The 22,588-nt window shown below is 34.3% G+C and overlaps 1 long non-coding RNA gene across 3 annotated transcripts; it reads right to left on the reverse strand.

Annotated features, from left to right (window-relative positions):
- Positions 1-1,800: 1,800 nt before the first annotated feature.
- LOC112771591 (uncharacterized) lies at positions 1,801-6,009 on the reverse strand. 3 transcript variants are annotated; one of them, XR_011876753.1, is made up of 11 exons: positions 5,895-6,009; positions 5,531-5,646; positions 5,193-5,252; positions 4,699-4,797; positions 4,103-4,149; positions 3,746-4,017; positions 3,021-3,560; positions 2,873-2,913; positions 2,698-2,763; positions 2,276-2,318; positions 1,801-2,194 (listed from the first exon to the last, which is right to left on the reverse strand). It is a non-coding gene; the product is annotated as an uncharacterized lncRNA (long non-coding RNA). The 3 variants fall into 3 exon arrangements; XR_011876752.1 differs by having other exon boundaries at positions 3,021-4,017; XR_011876754.1 differs by having other exon boundaries at positions 3,021-4,017; positions 5,531-5,660; positions 5,895-5,982.
- Between the last annotated feature and the right edge of the window lie 16,579 nt (positions 6,010-22,588).

Genomic DNA, 22,588 nt, shown 5'->3' on the forward strand with positions numbered 1-22,588 from the left:
ATTATTATCGATCTTATTTAATTTATGTTTCTATGATAATAATATATTTATGGTTATTATTACATGTTATAATGATAATTATATATTTTTTATGGTTATTAAAAAGTTATTATCGGATATTATATAATTGTTGCTAAATTTTTTTAACACGAAGCATAAAATGACTAAAATTTAATTTACAGTAAATATATTAACAACTATTTTTATTATCACTAAAAATAAATAAATTACCGCTAAAAATCATTTTTGAAGTAGTAATTTGATATATATTCTCCTTTCTAAATTTGTATACATCCGTATTTATTATATTAATAGCATTAAAGTTTGAATTTAATATTCATATGTCATCAAACTCATTGTTTACTTTTGCCCTGGAAATAGGATACGAGTTAATGGATACTGTGTCTCCCTAATAACTACTATCTTGTCCTACGTGAAGAATTCTAATATAAGTCATGAGGATTTTGGTGTCTCTAAAAAGTCAAAATAAAGCATTAATGGAAGAGTTAGGTTTTTTATTTAAATAAAATTTTCATATTTCTTAGTTTAAGTTATAGGAAAGGAAACTACATAAATTTTTGTGCATTATGTTAAAATATAATTTCGCATTAGCGAAATTGAGAAAGAAAAGTAACTAATATTTAACACTATGGCTTAAGAAATCTTCTTCTAACTACACAAATCTAATTGGGTAATGTTAGGGAGACAAAAAAAAAAAAAAAACAGCAGAATTTGTCTTATTTAACATTCATTAATTGTCGCAACAATTAATAAATACTAAATAAGCTAAGGCAAAAAATGGCTGTTTTTGGCTGATTTTCTTTGGTTACCAAACATTTCTGAATCTAATTATGCATGAAGTCACCAAAAAAAAAAAAAATCTAATTATGCATAAAAATTAAACACTTCATATATTTATCATAAATTTTGTTATAATTCTTATTTTATTTGTCACTCTTAAATTGAGATGATCACAATATAGACTTATTTTCAGAAGGAATAGATATTGTAACTGTTATTTTGAAATACGATTTCTTTTCTTCATAATTTTTACAAACATACAATATAAAAAAATTATATGTGAATTAGAATGGCATTATAAAAAATGGAAGTAGAATTTTCATTTATTATTTTTAGATTATAAGTTGTTAAATGTTATATATACTATTTTGTTTTGTATACCTTCACAATTATAAAATGGCTTAATACAGACAGATTTGATCTATATTACAGACGAATTTTTGGTTACCGACGAAATTACAGACATATTTTATCCCTCTGTAAAGCCTCGTCGAAAATTATTTACCGACGGTTTTTTTTCTGTCGAAAAATTACCGACGGATTTTTACCAGTTACCGATGGATTTTCCCTTTGTAAATTCTCCATCCATTTCCCGAAGACGAAAAAAATTTCCAACGAATTTTCTGTCGGTAATTACAGACAGATTTTTCGTCTGTAATTACAGACAGATTTTTCATCTGTAATTACAGATGGATTTTCTGACAGATTTTCTGTCTGTAATTGGAACTTTAGAAAACCATTCTATACTCTAAATACAGATAGAAAATCCGTCTGTAAATCCGTTGGTAAAGGTAAAATAATTTTTTTATTTTTTCATTACAAAATAAACTTGTTTTCATACAAAATAAATATAAATTTAATAAATACAAATTTTTATCTAATTTCTATTCGAATATTTATAATATTTCAAAAAATAAACAAATTCATCGTATTATCAAACTAAAAGAAAAATACTATAAACAAACAAGTCAATATAATTCAAAACATAAATAAAGTGTATTGATACATCAACTATAATAATAAATAACAACCATACATCAACAAATTGTATTGAGTAAATTAAAAATTGTTAATGGGTATCCAAAGGGCTTTAAATAATTTTTCTCATACTAGTAAATTAAAAGAACTATGCTGCAAGAAACTCCTATTCAATTTCCTAACTCATTTGAACAATTTTCGCTACTCTAATAATTAACTTGTAACAGAGGATTCATTAGATGAAGTTGGTGAAGGAGATCCTGTGTTAATTCCACTTATCTCATCTGTAAAATTCACTTCACTTGCTCTTTCTGCTGCTGCTGCTTCTTCTTCATCATCCCAACTTTCCTCACATTTCAATTTATATACTTATACACATGCCTTTAAGGCTAGATTCCCCACTGTAATTCAGATTCTACATTAATATACATCAGTTTCAATTCCATTTCTTCAGCAAAATTAGAACTGAATGAATAGTAGCAGAGAAATAACCCACCACAATCAAATGCAATCACGGGCTTCAACTTTATTTCTTCTTCCTATATAAACACATACACGAAATGAGGGATGAAAAATCTATTCAAAACAGGAAGCACAAAGACCTATGACTCACAATTAATATCATATAGTTTTCGACCTAGTCATGACTATTGAACTGAATGCTTTAAGAACTAGAAAGCATAATCACAATATAAAAATAAAAAATAAGTCAGATTAAGAATACCAAAATCCAAATTTAGGTATCCGAGGTCATAAGATGTTTTCACTAGTAAAACACACATTTATATATCTTTGTAATTACCATACTAAGTTTCTAAACAAAACATTAAGAATTTACAGAGGAATATTAAAGCAAAAGCAACGCTTTCACAAGCTCTGCTAAGCAACAATAAGGAAAGTATGAAACACCAACCATACCTTTACTTTAAGTTTCTTGGCTCGTCTAGAAACATTGTGCTGAGAAAGCTCTCTACTTTGTTGATCCTATCAAAGAAGCGTATTACAAACACCATAAACATGTTATATATGGGGAAACCAATTGATGAAATTAATACACAAAAAATGCCAATATAGAGAGGAAAAGAAAATATACATGCTAACAACGCTTGCAGGGAGAAAATGCAAAATCCACATCTGAGCAAGCATAAAATAAATAAATAAATAAAGCAACATATTTCAATGAAAATTTATATATGCATGATGCAAACATTTATGTATCTTCCAAAAAGAAAAAATGTCACCTTAATAGAATTATCTGCTGAAGAACTCATAAGCACTGGCTCATTTGCAAAAAAATGTAGTGATGTGATCACACTATCATGAGCCTCTCTTACAACTGACTGGAGCCTTTTCTTTTCCAGATTCCATACGTTTAATGACACCTGATGAACCTCCAGAGGCTAGAAGGGGTTGCCCATCTAAGCCAGATAAAATAATCCACCAACAAAATCAACACAAAACACCAAAAGGCACTAAAAGCCTGAAGAATAGAGGCAGCTCCATATTTGATTTATTATGCAAAATATCACACACTAATCAGTGCAGAAAGATAAGGCAGTGACAAAACCTCGTGTAGAATGTGTAAATGTAACCAATTCTTCATCATAACGAATGTTATGAACATGAATGCTTCCATCTGCACACCCAACTGCAACGACATCTAAAGCAGGGGAGGAAACACAACAGGTGATTGGTGAATTCCATCCCTTAAACTCAAATATCTTTTTCTTTGTGCTAATGTTCCAAAGATGCATAAGACCTTGCTCGCTCCCGACGAGGACCTATTGCATATTTCTCAATCATAAAGGAAGTCTCAACTCTAAATGCCACTTTCACTTAACTCCTTAATTAGCCCATGACTACAATTGCAGTCCCAGTAAAGCCTATTGCCCTATTCATTCTCAACTGAAAATTAAAGCGTACAATGTCTATTTAATCTTTGGAACAAGAAGAAAGACATGATTACCTTATTTAGGTAAGTATCAGGATGCATTATACAGCTGGGGCTAAAACTCCGATCAAGCAAAATGTGCCTAAATGGGGAAGGGTTCTGATCCATAACTTCCTTAAATTCCCATAAGAACATGTTGCCATGAATATCAACACTAATAACATGGTCTCCAAACAACAGTAGCAACTTGACTTTTTCACCATGCTTGCTCCAAGTTGCAACCTTAGAATGGTAATAATTTTATTGAACGATCATACTTTTTGATAGATATAGCCTTTCATTGCAACCTTAGAATAAAAGATTCAAATGATGGGTTAAGGGATAGGAAGAGGAATGCAAAAATTTATACTGAACAAGCATTTGATAGCTTACCAATAATTAATAACTATATCACCAAAAGTTTTCGCTGGATTTATTATCTGCAAGAGAAAGCATTCATCTAAGTGTGTATCTAATCTAAATCCAAAACCAACTTCCTCAATTTTCAGGATCAACTCATCAGCCGTAATTCCAAAATCTAGAGGAAAGTCCAAAACGTTTTGTTCACAAACAACAATTTCAAAGTTGTAGCTTTTGTGGCATAACTTCAAATATATGTGCTTGACGAATTGAGAAATGAATTTTAGGGAAAGATGGTAGAGGGAGACTTGACTACACTAGCAAATTTTCATACTTTATTATTCACATGGTGTAATTCAAGTAGGCTAATTTCTACAAATTTTAAGGAAGCTATTTGCTCATGCACCATGGATCACAATCAGACAAATAAGATATTTAAAATAAATAAATAAATATTAATAGAAAAAATGAACAAATTAATGAGAAAGAAAAGGTTAAATAGAGAGAGGATACGGTATCTTTACAAGAAAGAAAAAGATAAAATGAAGATCTTATTCCACCAATCTATCAATGATTTATTTGCTCAAACTATTCAGATAATCTAGCTTCAGCCAAGACGAGTCTATTACCTGCAATGAGAGCACGACATTAACAACATCATATAGCCTCTCTGCTTCGATTGGTTCAGCAGCAATCTTTGGTGAAAATTTGGAAAGTAATAGAGCATCCTGAAAGTAGCATATTTAGCGACATGGCAGAATAAATCATCAATATTATGTCAAAAAAAAGACTCCATTATTTATTTATTTAGTTTCTGATAATTAAATTATGGCTCAACATTTGAAATTAATGGAATAAATATTAGAATAATAAATTTAAAAAAATAAAATTTTGCAAACATAAAACCTAAATAAACTCCATTTATTCTACTTTTAAATTTTGGCAAAGTGAAATTGGCCTAACATAACATCCCTCATTCCCTCCAAACTTAAAGGTATTAGATCCTTTAAGCTGTAGTATTTTTCTTTTCTTCCCCCAATTTGATTACTCCATTTCTACTTTTCAATTTCTTTTTCTCTTTATGATAAATTTTAACATATCATGTTGGGAGCAATTAATTTACCTTCTTCCTCAATTGACTCTTCCTAGCAGCCTCATAATTCTGAGCCAGTCTACGAATAGTCTAGAAAAATGTTTATATAAAAATGTAAGAATCAGTACTACCAATGAAACAAAAATTGAAATAGTAAGCACAAGCAGTAGCACACAAACAATGAAACAAAACTTCTGATCCTCATGTTTAAGCTTAGTTTGATCATTGGAGTCCACAACTACAAGTTTTCCATTCCCAGCCCAATTATTTGATAAATAGGAGAGTGAGTGAGTGAGTGAGAGATAAGGTATATTTGATAAATAAGAGAGTGAGTGAGTGAGAGATAAGAGAGTGAGAAAGAGAGTAACTTGAGGTTAAATCAAAGGCATGATGATAGTGCTGTTGTTGAAAGACAAGAGCGACGGCAAGATCAGAATCAATTAAACGCGTTGTTGTCTTTGGAGTTGTGTTAGTGTCATCTCCCCTGTTTCAAAAACACTGAAAAGAATGAGTTATATGTCTGTAATTCAGCAGATTCAGACAAGGACAAGAAGGATGAGCCAAAATCAAGTCATAACAAGAACAGGAAGGAACAAGAATATGCATGCAAATTCCAGATAAAATATCTCAGCAATTCAAATATATAGTTCATAAACAAACTTCATTCTATACTACCATCATAGAAATTATGTTTCAGATTTCACAAATTATAGGAATATACAAAATCCATACCTTAGAATTTAGAAACTTCGTTCTCTGCAGTAGCAACAGCTGATTTGCAAACATAAGAGCTCTCCTCGATCGTATTCTTTGATTTTCAACTTCAATCAAAACAGGAAAGGGACAGGGTTAGGGCTAGGGGTGGCAACACTACCCGAACCCGCACCGGGGCGGGTTTTAACGGGGCGGGGCGGGGTCGGGTTTAGGTTAAACCCGCCCCTACCCGCCCCGGTATATATAATATATATATATATATATATATAAATATATATATTTTTAATATATAATATATGTAACATATATAAAATAATTAGTAAAATGATTAATAATATTATATCATATATACATTTTTACTTTAATTTATGTTATGTATGTAAATGGTGGTTATATAATTTTTAAAATTTTATTTTATTTGTTGGATTTAATAATTATAGGGGCGGGTAGGGGCGGGGCGGGTTAGGGTTTAACATTTTACTACCCGCGGGTAGGGCGGGGCGGGTTTCATGCGGGTTTTATGTCAGGCGGGGCGGGGTCGGGTAGAGCAAAAACCCGCCCCTACCCGCCTCGTTGCCACCCCTAGTTAGGGCTAGGGATCATGAAATCGGAACAAAATTACAATGGAAGGGTTAGGGTTAGGGACGAGAAGGAGGCGGAGGCCTACCTGAACTAACAGCGACCAGAAGAGATGATGACAAACCTCCGGCGAGGAGAGAAGAAGTAGCGCGAGAGCGGCGGCGGAGGGAGCTTGTAAGACATTTCAACGCTGATCCTGCCAAAAATCTGAACAAGGTGGCAAGTCGCCGTTCAGCTGTTGGACTTCTTTTAAGCAAGTCGAACTCCTCATTTCTGAGATTGTTCTACACTTGTCGGGGTTAGCCTCAATCCTCCTTTGTGTAAGTATAAATCCTAAGAATTTTCTGGCTTCTACTGTAAAGGTGCATTCGGTGGGATTTAGTTGCATCCCATGCCTCCTTATGGTGTCAAAGACTTGCGAGAGGTCGGACAGGAGATTGACCTCATCTTTGATCTTTACCAACATGTCGTCCACGTATACCTCCAATAGGTTCTCAAGGTGAGGTGCAAACATCTTGTTCATTAACCTTTGATATATGACGCCTACATTTTTTAATCCAAAAGGCATGACCACATAGCAGTAGTTCGCTCTGGGCATGATGAACGACGTTTTCTCCTGGTCTGGCTTGTTCATCGGGATTTGATTGTATCCCGAGTAGGCATCCATGAATGATAGGTACTGGTATCCTGAAGAAGAATCCACCAAAGCATCAATGTTGGCCAGGGGATATGGGTCCTTTGGACAAGCTTTGTTTAGGTTGGTGTAGTCGACACACATCCTTCATTTCCCATTCTGCTTCTTTACCCGTATCATATTTGCCAACCATGTCGGATATTTTACCTCCCTAATGAATCCGGATTCAAGTAGGGCTTGAACTTGTTCTTCGACCACTTGAGCTCGCGCTGGTTCGAGCTTACGACGCCGTTGCTGGACAGGTCGGGATCTGGGATAGACCGCCAGCTTATGCGTCATGAGCTCGAGGTCTATTCCAAGCATATCAGAGGCCTTCCAAGCAAAAAGGTCGGAGTTTTCTTGTAGGAGTTTCACGAGCTTCTTCTTCAGATCCGTTCTCATATTGACTCCTACATTGGTATTTTTTCTGACTTCTTCCCCGATTTAGACTTCTTCTGTCTTTCTTTCAGGTTGTGGCCGTATCTCTTCTTTTCTTCGGACTCCTTCGAGCTCAATGGCATTGACTTCTTTACCTTTACCTCGTAAGTTCAAGCTTTCATTGTAACATTTTTTGGCTAGTTTCTGATCTCCTTTGATGGTAGCAATTCCTTCCTGCGTGGAGAATTTCATGCAGAGGTGAGGAATAGAAACAACAGCCCCTAGCCGATTCAGTGTTCTCCTACCAATTAGGACATTGTAGGCTGAAGCTACATCTACAACAATATAATCAATACTTAGGTTTTTTTATTTCAATCCTTTTCTAAAAGTAGTATGTAGGAAAATGAACCCTAGTGGCTTAATTGGGGTATCTCCCAATCCGAAAAGAGTATCTGGGTAAGACTTTAGCTTCTTTTCTTCCAGCCCTAATTTATCAAATGCAGGCTTAAATAGTATGTCGAGCTTCTTTGGTCCACCAAAATTCTATGTAGATTTGTATTGGCGAGTATCATGGTGATTACCACGGGGTCATCGTACCCTGTGCAATTCTCTGCGCGTCTTCTTTTGTATAGGAGATGGTAAGGAGGTCAGGAGTCTCTTCTCTAATGTGGTAGACCTCTTTCAAGTGTCTCTTCTGAGACGACTTGGTCACTCCTCCCCCAGCAAAGCCTCCTGCTATCATGTGGACGTGTCACTCTGGGGTTTGTGGGGGTTGACTTCTTCGGCCGACTTTTTCATCGTCTCTCTTCCTTTTATAGTGATTGTCCGACCTTTCCATGAGGTATCTATCCAACCGACCTTCCCCGGCCAATTTTTCTATCACATTTTTTAGGTCGTAACAATCATTTGTAGAGTGCCCATACAGCTTATGGTACTCATGTTACTCGTTGCGGCTTTCCCCCTTCTTATTTTTTATTGGTCGCGGTGGGAGAAGTTTCTCTGTGTGACAGATTTTCCTGTAGACATCCATGAGGGAAACTCGTAGCGGGGTGTAATTATGATACCTCCTAGGTTTCTTCAGGTTGTATTCTTTCTTTTTCTTGGGCTCTTTTTTCTTTTTCCTGAGCTTGGAGAGGGTTTCTTAATCGCTAGTTCGGTTTTCGCAGTTTGGCGTTCTCTTCCATGTTGATGTACTTTTCAGCTCGTTTTTGTACATCACCCAAAGAAGTCGGATGTCTTTTTAAAATATACTGGGAGAATGGGCCTTCTCAGATGCCGTTGACTAATCCCATTTTTATTTCCTCAGTGGGTAAGTTCTGGATCTCCAAGCATGCTTTATTGAACCTTTCCATGTAGTCTCTAGGGAATTCTCCAACCTCTTGTTTGACTCCCAGTAGGTTAGGCGCATGCTTGACCTTGTCCTTCTGAATTGCAAGTCGCGTGAGGAATTTGGTGCAAGTTCGTCAAAACTAGTAACTGACCTAGGGGGCAGGCTATCAAACCATTTCATGGCCGACTTTGTCAAAGTCGTCGGGAAGGCTTTGCCCCGAGTGGCATCGGAGGTGTCGGTTAAATACATCTGACTTTTGAAATTGCTGAGTTGGTGTCTCGGGTTGGTCATTCTGTCATACAAATGCATGTCAGAGCTTTTGAAGTTTCTAGGAATTTTAGCCCACATGATATCTTTAGTGAAAGGATCTTCTCCTCCCAACTAGGTATCCTCCCGAGTTGCACGTGAATTCTTTCCTTGAATGTTGGATTCCAGCTTTGAGAGCTTGTCCTTTAGCTCTCTTCGTCGCTTGATTTCTCTCTTCATATTTCTCTCTGCCTCCCACTGTCGTTTCAATTCTTGCTCTAGTTATTCAAGTCAGCCATGATGTCCGTGTAGTAGCCCCATGAAGTTAGTGGAGTAGGGTTGTTCTTCTCCTTCCAGGTGGCGGACTTTGGAAGGGATCCTTCTATGATGATGTTCACCTGAGGTATCTTCTCCACGTGGCTCCTCTGTTGCTGAGGGAGGTACCACGAGAGCTTGATCATTATTGATGGTGTCTTGGTATTCGGGATCCGACTCCGACGCGGTACGTCCGTCTTCGAACTGATCGTCCGCCATTGGGTGTCGACTTCCAGGTCCCCGACAATAGCGCCAATGTTCAGAAGGTTACCTAAAACTTGGTTGCCTTTTGGGCTTGTAAGTGAGGCTCAAATTCTCAATGGAGTGGATTCCGACTTAGTCCACGTCTGGTGGCCATCGCCCGAGTTGTGAGTGGGGATATGGGTGGTGGTACCTGCAAAACACTACGATACTTAAGTCAGCAAGGTTCTTAGTAGGTTTAAGTGTATTGAACTTAACTATACCTGAGAATGTCAGTGTATTTATAATGAATGAGCTAATAACCACCGTTGGTGTAGTTCCACTTTTAGTGGTGGATAACCGTCCCTTTATCTTAGGATTTTTTATATCTCTCTTCTAGAAGTGGGTGAGAGATATTAGGAGTTAGTTACAACTCCTTTTAGGGGGGAGTTATCAACTTGTAGCATTCTTGTCTGACCTCTCAGGAGGTCGGTTATACGGTAAATATCTCTTGGGCCTTTGTATGTTTTTGGGCCTGGTGATGAATGGATTTTTGATGGTATAGAATTTCACAAATGAATTCTCGTTGCAAGTATAGTTTCTAAACCAATCACTAATCCTTTCATACAAAAAGTTGTTTGTCACTAGTACAAACCCCTAAAATTTATAAACCGAAGTATTGGACCTCGGGTCGTTCTCCCTAGGAATTACAATAAAGTGTCTTGTTATTGGTTATGAGTTATTTTGGGGTTTTGGATAAGAAGCATGAAAAGTAAATGGCAATGAAAATAAACTAACAACTATAAAAGGCTCTTGGCAAGGTGTGAGAACTAGAAGTCCTATCCTAGTTATCCTTCTCAATTGTGATGAGAATTGTTCATTGCTACCACTTAGTTAACCCTTACTAATTAAAGGAAAGTCAAGTGGATGAATTGACTTGAGCCACAAGTCCTAGCCAACTCCCAAGGAAAGACTAGCTTTAGTGCACTCCAAACCAATTAGCAATCTCTCCAATTATCAATCAACAAAGGAATTAGATAACTCAAGTGTCACTAATTACTCTACCTAGGCCAAGAGGAACAAAATCTACACTAAAACTAAAAGAGACATTTCAACAAACACATAAAGTGCAAGAGGAGTAAACATTATTAAATGCAAGAATTAAAGGAATCTACAACTACAAAAACAAGAGATCAACAATAGAAAAGCAAAGAAGACACATTTATTATGAATTACCTCTTATTGAATTGGAAGAATGTAGAAGGAACAATACTAGATCTACAACAAAGTATAAGAACAACATAAAGGAAATTACAACAAAGGAATAGAAGAAGATTGAATGTAGCAACAAAGAATTGAGAGATAGAAGTGGAAGAAAGCAAAGATTAAAACCTAGATCTAAGAGCTAAACCTAATCCTAATCCTAATTCTAGAGAGAAGTGAGAGCTTCTCTCTCTAGAAACTAACTCTCACTACTAAACTAAGCTAAAACTAAACTAATGATAACTAACATCTAAAGTGTGAAAAGTATGAAAAGTCTCTTCATTCCCCCTTCAATCCTTGACTTAAATAGCATCAGAAATGAGTTGGATTGGGCCCACAAGGCTTCAGAATTCGCTGGCCACGTTTTGCTTTAAGTGAACCAGATGGCAGCAACGGCGCGTGCGCGTACTATGCGCGTACGCGTCATCATGAGCGGTTCAACCATAGCAAATCTTATATCGTTTCAAAGCCCCGGATGTTAGCTTTCCAACCCAACTGGAACCGCATCATTTGGACCTCTGTAGCTCAAGTTATGGCCGATTAAGTGCGAAGAGGTCGGCTTGACAGCTTTCCGGTTCTTCCATTTCTTCATGAGTTCTCCAACTTTTCATGCTTTCTTTCTTCATTCCCTTGATCCAATCTTTGCCTCCTAAACCTTAAATCACTTAACAAACATATCAAGGCATCTAATAGAATCAAGGTGAATTAAATTTAGCTATTTTGAGTCCTAAAAAGCATGTTTTCACATTCAAGCACAATTAAAGGAGAATATACAAAACCATGCTATTTCTTGAATAAATATGGGTAAAAGGTGATAAAATCCCCAAAAATCAATACAAAACAAACCGTCAAATTGGGGTTTGTCAACCTCCCCACACTTAAACCAAGCATGTCCTCATGCTTAAACCAAGAATGAAGTAAGGGTATGGCATTTATTCAATGGAAACTAACTAAATGCAATCTACCTATATGCAACTATCTAAATGAATGCAAGTGCTTGGTCAAAATAAATCAATTCCCAAGAAACATATATGCACAAGGGCTAAGGACTAGCAAGTCTAATCCACAATTGAATTGAGTTATTAAATATTTTTACAAACTTGCATGAAGAATGATGATCATAGGTGAAAACATGTAATTGAGCATCGAACCCTCACCGGATGTGTTTGCACTCTATTCGCTCAAGTGTTTAGGGTTGATTCACTCAATTCTCCTCTATTTCATGCTTTCCAAGATTTGTTTTTCTTCTAACAATCAACATTTATTTCATGCATGCATACAAGTATCATGAGGTCTTTTCATTGGTTGTAATGGGGCTAGGGTCAAGGTAGGATGCATATTTGGTCAAGTGAGCTTGAAATTTGAATCTTTGATAAGCTTAAACTTTCCACCTAACCTATGACATCCTATACAATTAAGTTCTAATCTAGCTACCCATTCTTCACTTTTTCACATACTCATGCATTTTCTTTTTTCATTTCACAACACTTATGCATTGATTTTATTGGACCTTGCCTTGGGGCATTTTGTCCCCTTTTTATTATTTTTTTCTTCTTTTTTTTTATTTTCTTTCTTTTCCATATTATTTTTCTTTTCTTTTTCTTTTGTTTTTCTCATTTTTTTTTCTTTCTATATACAAGAGCATCAATGCATAAGGTTTTACATTTGATCAATACATGAGTATGTACCCAATTCCCAATATTTTCAATAACAATACAAAATACCCTTTTATTCACCCAATGTCCCAAGGTTCCCACACTTGAATGATACTCGCACACACTAGCCTAAGCTAATCAAAGATCCAAATTAAGGGACAATTATTGTTTTTCGCTTTAAGGCTTGTAATGTGCTAAAATAAGAATAAGTGGGTTAAGCGTAGGCTCAAATTTGGCTAACAAAGGAAGATAAAAGGTAAGGCTATTTGGGTAAGTGAGCTAATAAAATGATGGCCTCAATCATATAAATGCATGAATACACAAAATAATGGACATAAAGAATCAAACAAATCAAAGATTACAATCATAGAAAGAGAATAATGCACACAAGAAGGAAAAATAAGTGGTTGTAAGATGTAACCACACCGTTAGGCTCAAATCTCACAAGTTTGTGTTCTTAGCTCAAAACATGTTCCACAATATATAATTCAAGCAAGTTCTATGAAAAGTTTTCACTCAAATCAATTGACATGCCCTATAGATAGAAATCTTGAAAAATTCTCATTATCTTGACTAAGCTTATTGTGTATACATATGCAAAAATAAGAAAATGCAAGTAAAAATCCTAAAATCCTAGAATGAAATGCAAAAGTGTTGGAATTAGAAATTTGTCACCCAAAATCGCCGACCGGTCGGACGACCTCCCCACACTTAAAAGTTTGCACCGTCCTCGGTGCACTCAAAGATGAGCAAGGGGGTGCGGCGACTCTCCGGATTGCTATGTGTTCTTTCTTCCACTTCCATGGTTGCTTGTGGTGCATTCGTTATGAAAAACAAAAATATAACACCATAAGATGAGAAGATATAAAAGCAAGGAAGCATACATTGTTGGAATGAGGTAAATCACTAGAATGAGGTGAGTGAATTAGTGTGACATTAAGAAATATTAGGTGTGTGAATTCTAAATTGCGCGGTTTAGAATACACATTAGCATAAAAGCTATGTCACAAAAGAAACATGCACTTCACTTATCCTAGTGGGCTTGAGATGCTTTAAGTAAGCTTGTAAGGTAAGACAAGCATTAGAGAGGCATGAAAGTATTCAAGTCAAACATATGGACGGATATAATCATGAAATACGATGCATTAAGGTAAATGCTCAACATCATCCATCAAGAGGTAGCCTAATCGAGGAAAAAGATTCAAATCACATGATGGCTAGCTACAACATGCAATTCAAAAGAGTTATAAGCTCGAAGACAATTCTCATCACTTGGTATTTTTCAAAAGGTAAGCATGAAGAACTCAAAACCAAGTAACAAAATATAACCTCAATCATAGAATCCAACAAAGATTATCTAAAAACATTCATGCTAAAATAGCATTTAGGCAATAAGGGATATAGCAATGTATAGTAAACAAAGTCAATACTCCAACACGTATAATGAAAAGAGAGAAAATAAAATGAAAGCTAAACGAAAACTAACTAATTAACTAACCAACTAACTAATTAACTAACTAAAATAAATGGTTATTCATGGTGTTTGGAAGTGTTGGATGAGGGGTAGGAGAAGGGAAGAAGAAAGGACAAGGAAAGAATTGGAAAGAGGAGAAGAAAAGAAAAGTGGATGGGAGAAAGAAATCCGCGCGTACGCACACATGGTGCGCGCGCGTCGTTGGCTTATTTCGAGAGTGGCGCGTACGCGTCATGTGCGCGTGTGCGCAAGTGGGGTTTGTGCCAGAGGCACAACGTTGGCGCGGCGCAGGCACAACTCTCTGGAAAATGTATGGAGGTTGGAACTTCTCAATCCACGCGTACGCACGCATGGCGCGCGCGCGTGGATGTTTGAAAATGCTGGAAGTGCGCGTACGCGCCATGTACGCGTACGCGTGGATGGTGCTCTGTTTTTCAAAAAAAAATTTCTATGTTTTTGCACCAATCCAAGCATTCCAAACCTCCAAACAGCTACCAAAACACCATAAAACCTTATTTAACATACTTAAACTACCAATTAAACTCTACCAACTAATCTAAACATGAAATTAAACTAATTTTACCAATATTTACAAAAGAAAAAATGAAAAGATTTTACCATGGTGGGGTGTCTCCCACCTAGCACTTTTGTTTATTGTCCTTAAGTTGGACTTATGGGGAGCTCCTCATCAAGGTGGCTTGTGCTTGTGTTCATCTTGGAACTTCCACCAATGCTTGGTTCTCCATTGCACCCCAAGATTCTTCATGGATTGAGCCAAGTCTTGATGGAGTTCTTCACAAGCTTGGGGCTCCCAAAGTTGATCCTCTTCTTGTAATCCGGGATCCCACACTTTATTTTCACACCCGTCTTGAAGTTGATCATCATTATTAATCCATCCGGGTAGTGAACAAGATGAATTCTCTATGAAATGCCCAACAATCCTCCTAGACCCATCTATTTGAGCACTATTCCCACCTTTGTATTCAACTCTTGAAGTATCAACCAAAATGAGCCTTGATTTGCAACGCCAACCACGAAACATCTTTCGCTTATGCTTCATCCCACAAAGCATCCTAAGTTGACCATCCGTTTCAAGCAAGCCATACTCAAGTGGGACAATAAAGCTAATAGAAATGAATTTTACCCACTCAAGTGAAGGGGTAGATGACAACCTAGGCAAAGATGCTTCCAACGATCTTGACAAAGCATAACCAACCCTCGTTCTTCTATTTCTAGGGACTTCCACCTCTTCACAAGATCTCTTAATCTCAATTCTTTGTTCAACAATTTTATCTAAACCTTTTCCTTTACTCAAATCATAATAGGGAGGGTGAGAGAAATTTACCTCCTCAACGCTTTCAAATCCAACCGGCGAAGGTTCTTCATGCTTAAAGGATTCTTCACCATTAAGACTTGATGCTTGATCTTCATCACCAAGGGAACTCAATTCTTTCTCTATCCCATCCAAGTCTTCATATGGGATATGCCTTGGAAGGTGTGCACTTTCCTCCCTAGCATCAATTTCAATCATCTTGGAGGGGTTTTGTTCCCATGGAGGCTCCGCATCTCCTAAGTCTTCTACCACTTCTTCCTTGTCTTCAACAATTAAAGCTTGCTCCAATTGTTCCAATACAAAGCAACTTCCGTCATTTTCCACCGGAGTTTTCAATCTCTCCTTCATGCTATGTCCTTCATTCGATTCTCCACATGTAGCCATGGGAGTTCCTTGAGTGTTCAAGCATTGGGAGGCTAATTGATTTGTTACCGCATCCAAGGTGGCCATGAAATTTTGCACATCCCTTTTCATCTCTTCTTGCCCTTGAACAAGAACACCAAAGGTTTCATCCATTAGAGATTGGGGTGGTTGAAAGGGTTCATTAAATTGCGGGGAGTATAGTTTATAGTAGGAAGGTGGTTCTTCTTGGTAGAGTTGTGGTGGTTCAATATTCTCCACTCTTTCTACTTGTTGCACAACACACTCCATGGTTGCTTGAAATTGATCCAATGCTTCCTTGAGACGATCCCTTGACTCTTGTTCCTTTTGGATAATATGATTAGGATCATGTGGCTCTTGGATCAATGGATATGAGTATTCTTTCATGGGGGGTTGTGGTGGAAAGTAGTATTCATCTTGTGGTTGAAAATTTTCATATATTGGAGGTGGTTCATCTTGGTAATAATGTGAAGGAGGTGGCTCTTGAAAATATTGATGTTGGAATGGTGGTGGCTCTATATGTGGTTCATATTGCTCATATGGTTGTTGGTAGGATGGATATGGATTAGGGTCATATGAAGGTGGTTGGTAAGAAGGGGCTTGTGAGTATGGTTGGAAGTTATGTTGAGGGTATGGATCATAGGCATATGGTGGTGGTTCTTGAAAGTCACAAGGTGATTCACCATAATCATTGGATTGATATGCATCATAGAATGGCTCTTCTTCATAGTGCATTGGTGGGGGTTGTTGCCATGAGGATTGATCATAAGCATATGGCTCCTCCCACCTTTGGTTATCCCATCCTTGATACACATCTTCATTATAGTCCTCATTTCCTACAACATGTTGATAACCAAACTCATAGCCAAGGTGAGAATTCATGATAGCAAGAGGAAAATGAAAACAAAATCAAATAAGAAGCAAGAAAATTAAATCCTAAAACTAGCAAGAGCTAACAAAAGCAAACATATTCACACTATTCACATATATACAATAACCAATAACATAACACCATTGCAATTCCCCGGCAACGGCGCCATTTTGATGAATGGATTTTTGATGGTATAGAATTTCACAAATGAATTCTCGTTGCAAGTATAGTTTCTAAACCAATCACTAATCCTTTCATACAAAAAGTTGTTTGTCACTAGTACAAACCCCTAAAATTTATAAACCGAAGTATTGGACCTCGGGTCGTTCTCCCTAGGAATTACGATAAAGTGTCTTGTTATTGGTTATGAGTTATTTTGGGGTTTTGGATAAGAAGCATGAAAAGTAAATGGCAATGAAAATAAACTAACAACTATAAAAGGCTCTTGGCAAGGTGTGAGAACTAGAAGTCCTATCCTAGTTATCCTTCTCAATTGTGATGAGAATTGTTCATTGCTACCACTTAGTTAACCCTTACTAATTAAAGGAAAGTCAAGTGGATGAATTGACTTGAGCCACAAGTCCTAGCCAACTCCCAAGGAAAGACTAGCTTTAGTGCACTCCAAACCAATTAGCAATCTCTCCAATTATCAATCAACAAAGGAATTAGATAACTCAAGTGTCACTAATTACTCTACCTAGGCCAAGAGGAACAAAATCTACACTAAAACTAAAAGAGACATTTCAACAAACACATAAAGTGCAAGAGGAGTAAACATTATTAAATGCAAGAATTAAAGGAATCTACAACTACAAAAACAAGAGATCAACAATAGAAAAGCAAAGAAGACACATTTATTATGAATTACCTCTTATTGAATTGGAAGAATGTAGAAGGAACAATACTAGATCTACAACAAAGTATAAGAACAACATAAAGGAAATTACAACAAAGGAATAGAAGAAGATTGAATGTAGCAACAAAGAATTGAGAGATAGAAGTGGAAGAAAGCAAAGATTAAAACCTAGATCTAAGAGCTAAACCTAATCCTAATCCTAATTCTAGAGAGAAGTGAGAGCTTCTCTCTCTAGAAACTAACTCTCACTACTAAACTAAGCTAAAACTAAACTAATGATAACTAACATCTAAAGTGTGAAAAGTATGAAAAGTCTCTTCATTCCCCCTTCAATCCTTGACTTAAATAGCATCAGAAATGAGTTGGATTGGGCCCACAAGGCTTCAGAATTCGCTGGCCACGTTTTGCTTTAAGTGAACCAGGTGGCAGCAACGGCGCGTGCGCGTACTATGCGCGTACGCGTCATCATGAGCGGTTCAACCATAGCAAATCTTATATCGTTTCAAAGCCCCGGATGTTAGCTTTCCAACCCAACTGGAACCGCATCATTTGGACCTCTGTAGCTCAAGTTATAGCCGATTAAGTGCGAAGAGGTCGGCTTGACAGCTTTCCGGTTCTTCCATTTCTTCATGAGTTCTCCAACTTTTCATGCTTTCTTTCTTCATTCCCTTGATCCAATCTTTGCCTCCTAAACCTTAAATCACTTAACAAACATATCAAGGCATCTAATAGAATCAAGGTGAATTAAATTTAGCTATTTTGAGTCCTAAAAAGCATGTTTTCACATTCAAGCACAATTAAAGGAGAATATACAAAACCATGCTATTTCTTGAATAAATATGGGTAAAAGGTGATAAAATCCCCAAAAATCAATACAAAACAAACCGTCAAATTGGGGTTTGTCACCTGGCTGATGCTTTTGGGCCAGGTATGAACAAAAGCCTTTTGTCGTTTTTGGCGAAACCATGCACCGCACAGAGTAAGACTCTGAAACTCTCTTTTGATCAGAGCCAAATTCTCTCAAATTCCCAAACCCAACATCATAACATAAAGCAACTACCTTTCTCAGCTCAAATTTCTCATTTGCTTCATTTTCCGGTCGCTGTTTCAGCTTTTAAGTTTTTTGGCGCCACTTTCAGGTACCTCGTTGTTATGATCATCAATGTGCCTTTTCTCTTTTATGATTTTAATTTTGGTTTTTGTGTGTTCTTTTAATTTGTTCTGATACCATCTGATATTAAAAAAAAATAAATATTAAATTATGGATTGTGATTCTATGTTTGGTTTTGTACTATTTTTTTCAAGTTTTTATTTTTTATTGTAACAGGAACCGCATTGGGGTTTGCGAAAATTGCAGAAGCTAATACATAATCTAATACGGTATAAGGACTCAATCGAAAAGAAAAAAGTATATGGACCTAATTGAAAATTCAATAAAATTATAGGAACTGACAGAGTAATTAAACCATTTAATTATGCAATATCACATCAGTAAAAATAATTAACTTTCACATTGACTGTGTGAATGATCATCTAAAAAAATGAATGTGATTATACGATTATATAAAATACTTTACACTATCAGTGCATCAAAATTAAACTCTTTATAAAAAGTCTATAATAATCTAATTTGATTGGCCATGTTGATTGTCTAAATTTATATTGTGTAATGTTGTTATTTATCAACCATGTGTGGTCTAATCGAATTTAGTAGACATTAGTAGATTACATTAATTTATTATGACGATAATAATGTTATAATTAGTAAAGAAATGAGTAAAATATTGTGTCTTTTTAAATAAATTTTTTATTCACATAGTTAGACTTTTTGAAAGAGTGATATTTGATTAAACATAACAAATGCATTTTATTCTTATTGTGCCTTATGCTAAATTGTTGTAGGGTACATTGATTTAGCAATATGTTGCATTCAACTCATTAAATCATGATAGGATGTAAAAATTTATTAATTTAAACTCAAAACCCTACTAAATCGTGATAATAAAATTTACGTATAAATGATAAAATATTTTATCCTGTTATGAATTACATAAAAAAAAACAAATAAATAAATAAAATTAATTTAGAATAATCGTATAATATTAATTTTCAAATAATTTATTTACGTAAAAATCCCTTATGCCATAAAATAGAGATATTTTATATGTTGTTATATTTATTTTATTTTAAATAGGTTTATATATGTTCTTATTATTATTTTGCAACGGTTTTTAAATACAACCTAAAACTTGAATAGTATGTAATAATCAAGTAATGTTTGTTGTTGTTTTTTTTTTTTCTAAAGATAGGATTGAGATTCAACTCGCGATCTCTAGATGATATGAAAAAACTATGTCATTTGAGTTATAACTCATTGACAATAATCTTTATTGTTTGAAACTAAAAAAAGAAAGAAATTTATTTTGGTTATTGTCTTTCTTGTCATTATTATTTGTGAATCTAATAAACATTTATGCTATGAAACGTGTTATATTTTATTACTTTTTAAAATACATTTTGAACGGATACCTTGAAATAATATCCTTGATATAGTGAGAAATATTAGCAGGTATAGCTTAATAGGAGAAAGACTTAATATTTTTAGAATACATTATATTATTTACTAATCATGTAAATAATAATATTTACATGATTAATAAATATTATTATTTTTTATTAATATTTAATTAATGATAATTTATATATAAAAAATATATAATTTATTATTATATTTATTAAAATTTTATATACATAAATTAATATAATTTATATCATATTTTTTAGAATTTATATATATAAATTAATAAAATTTATTTATTAAAAATAATTTTAATATTTATACTAATTAAATAATGACTAAAAATTACTGTCTCAAGAATTTTTCATAATTTAATAATAGTATCTTTGTAAGATGGCATAATCTTAAGAGTTGGATACTGTAAATCATAGCTTCCAATTTTGGTCGGATATTGATTTGTGATCCTAATCATACTTGGTAATAGAACTCTCATAATCCAATGATTTATTTAAGGAAACATTAATCATATCTGCATTTAAGAAAAAAACAAAATTGAGGTCATCACCATAAATTGGTTATGAAATTAAAGTGTTTGGATCTGTACTAAATATTTTTTTTTTAAATAGGAATGTATTTTCTTTAGCATACCCCATAAATAATTTTTTTTTTTTTTTTTGTCTTTATAGAGTTAGTTACTTCATTGAAGTACCCTTTCACAAACACAACGTTTCACACGCAAGGCTTCGTTTGAACACAAGAATAATAATACTCAGAAAAGTTGCACACACAATTTTCAAATGAATTCCGAGAGCCATTACAGGATCTGTATAATGTGTATAATTGACTATTTATTTGGTTAAAAATGAACATTTAAGATAAAATATTATTAATTTATCAAATACAATACATCCATATTATCCAAAATAACCATCCGGGTATCAGGGATAATTCAGGGTGAGCATGGGTAGCGGGTACCCGATTATCCGTTCGAACCCAAACCGAACCAATTAAATTGGTTCTGAAACCAACGGGTAATTGGGTCCAACCTGAACCAAACCGATAGCTTTTGTTAATGATTGGTTTAGGCATCGATTTTGGGGGTGCGAAGTCCGAACCAACCCGCGAATCCGATCATATATTAATTAAATAAAAAAACTAAAAAAATATATATGGCTTTTCTATTAGACAATGATTATTCATTATTAATATGTTTGGATTTTAATGAGTTTAGTTTTTAATGTATTTGATGTTTAACATGTTTGGATTATTTCTATTGATGTTACATGTTTATTGTACTTGTTGAATTTGTAAGATAAAAATTTGATTTTTTTTTATGAATTTCAAAGTCATCGGGTACCCAATTACCCGAACTGAACCAATCCATTCTTAATCGGTTTGGTTTGGTTCGGGTACAGGTACAAAAAAATACAAATCCGAACCAAACCAAACCAATTACATTTTGATCGGTTCGATTCTAATTTTACCATAAATCCGAACCAAACCGACCCATGCTCACCCCTAAGGATAATAAACATCTGATATTCTACTAAATCAAACACAATACAGCCCATTATAAACATTGTACAAATACCCATTAACTTCCTATACTTCCTCTTTTCAAATATTTCTTTTTTATCACCAATAATTAGTTTACAAAAGGATAAAATTAACAAAAATATCCATATGATAACTGACCAAGTTCTTCGAATGAAAAATGATAACTCTGGTACACTTTTAGTTAGGCCATAATGATATTACCCTTAGTTATTATAATACATCTTCTAAAATAATTTAATATCATCAACATTATTAAATGGTAGTATATATATATTATACAGAGACAATTAATTATATATTAACATATCGGCAAAAATAACTAATTTTTTAAATTTATTATTTGAAAAATTATCTAAACACCTAAATTTAAATGGATGATCATGTAAAATTCTTTATATTAAAATATATATAATATTTGTTTCATAATGTATTTAATAAATAATGAAATAATATCTTACTGACTTATTACTTGGTAGACAGACATATAAATGAGGACGCAATGACGCATTACCATTATTACTGCCGTTGTTATTTATTGAATTTTGTTTTGATAACAAAAGTTAAAATATTTTATGTTGTCACCTAATTAAATTCGTTTTTATAGATTATTATTTCAAAAGGAAGTATAAAGGATATACTATTATTTTGGCTTTTAAAATATGTAAATTTTTTTTTATAAAATAACCTTAAAAAAATAAATGATATTTTTATCTTTCAAAGATGATTTCATATAAATAATAGAAAGAGAAATATAAATAATAATATATTTGGACAAAATTTTAATTTAGTTTTTAACATTTCAAATGTCATATTTCAGTTTCAAAAATTTTTAACTATTTTTTTAATTCCAAAAATGTTTTAAGCATGTTTAATATTGTCCCGCCATTAAATTTGACATAAATAATTTGCATATTGAAAAATCAATAGTATTTAATTTCAGTACGTAAGTAAAATTGATCTACCAACGATCACTAATATAATTTTTATTTTATTTTAAAGTATTGATGATTAATTATTAGAATTTGGAGTTTTATATAAATAGAAAATTGAGGTTATAAACTTTAGAGACAAAAATAATATTTTATTCATAAAATTTTTTACCA

Source organism: Arachis hypogaea, chromosome 18 (genome assembly GCF_003086295.3).
Source record: "Arachis hypogaea cultivar Tifrunner chromosome 18, arahy.Tifrunner.gnm2.J5K5, whole genome shotgun sequence".
In the NCBI taxonomy this organism is placed as follows: domain Eukaryota; kingdom Viridiplantae; phylum Streptophyta; class Magnoliopsida; order Fabales; family Fabaceae; genus Arachis; species Arachis hypogaea.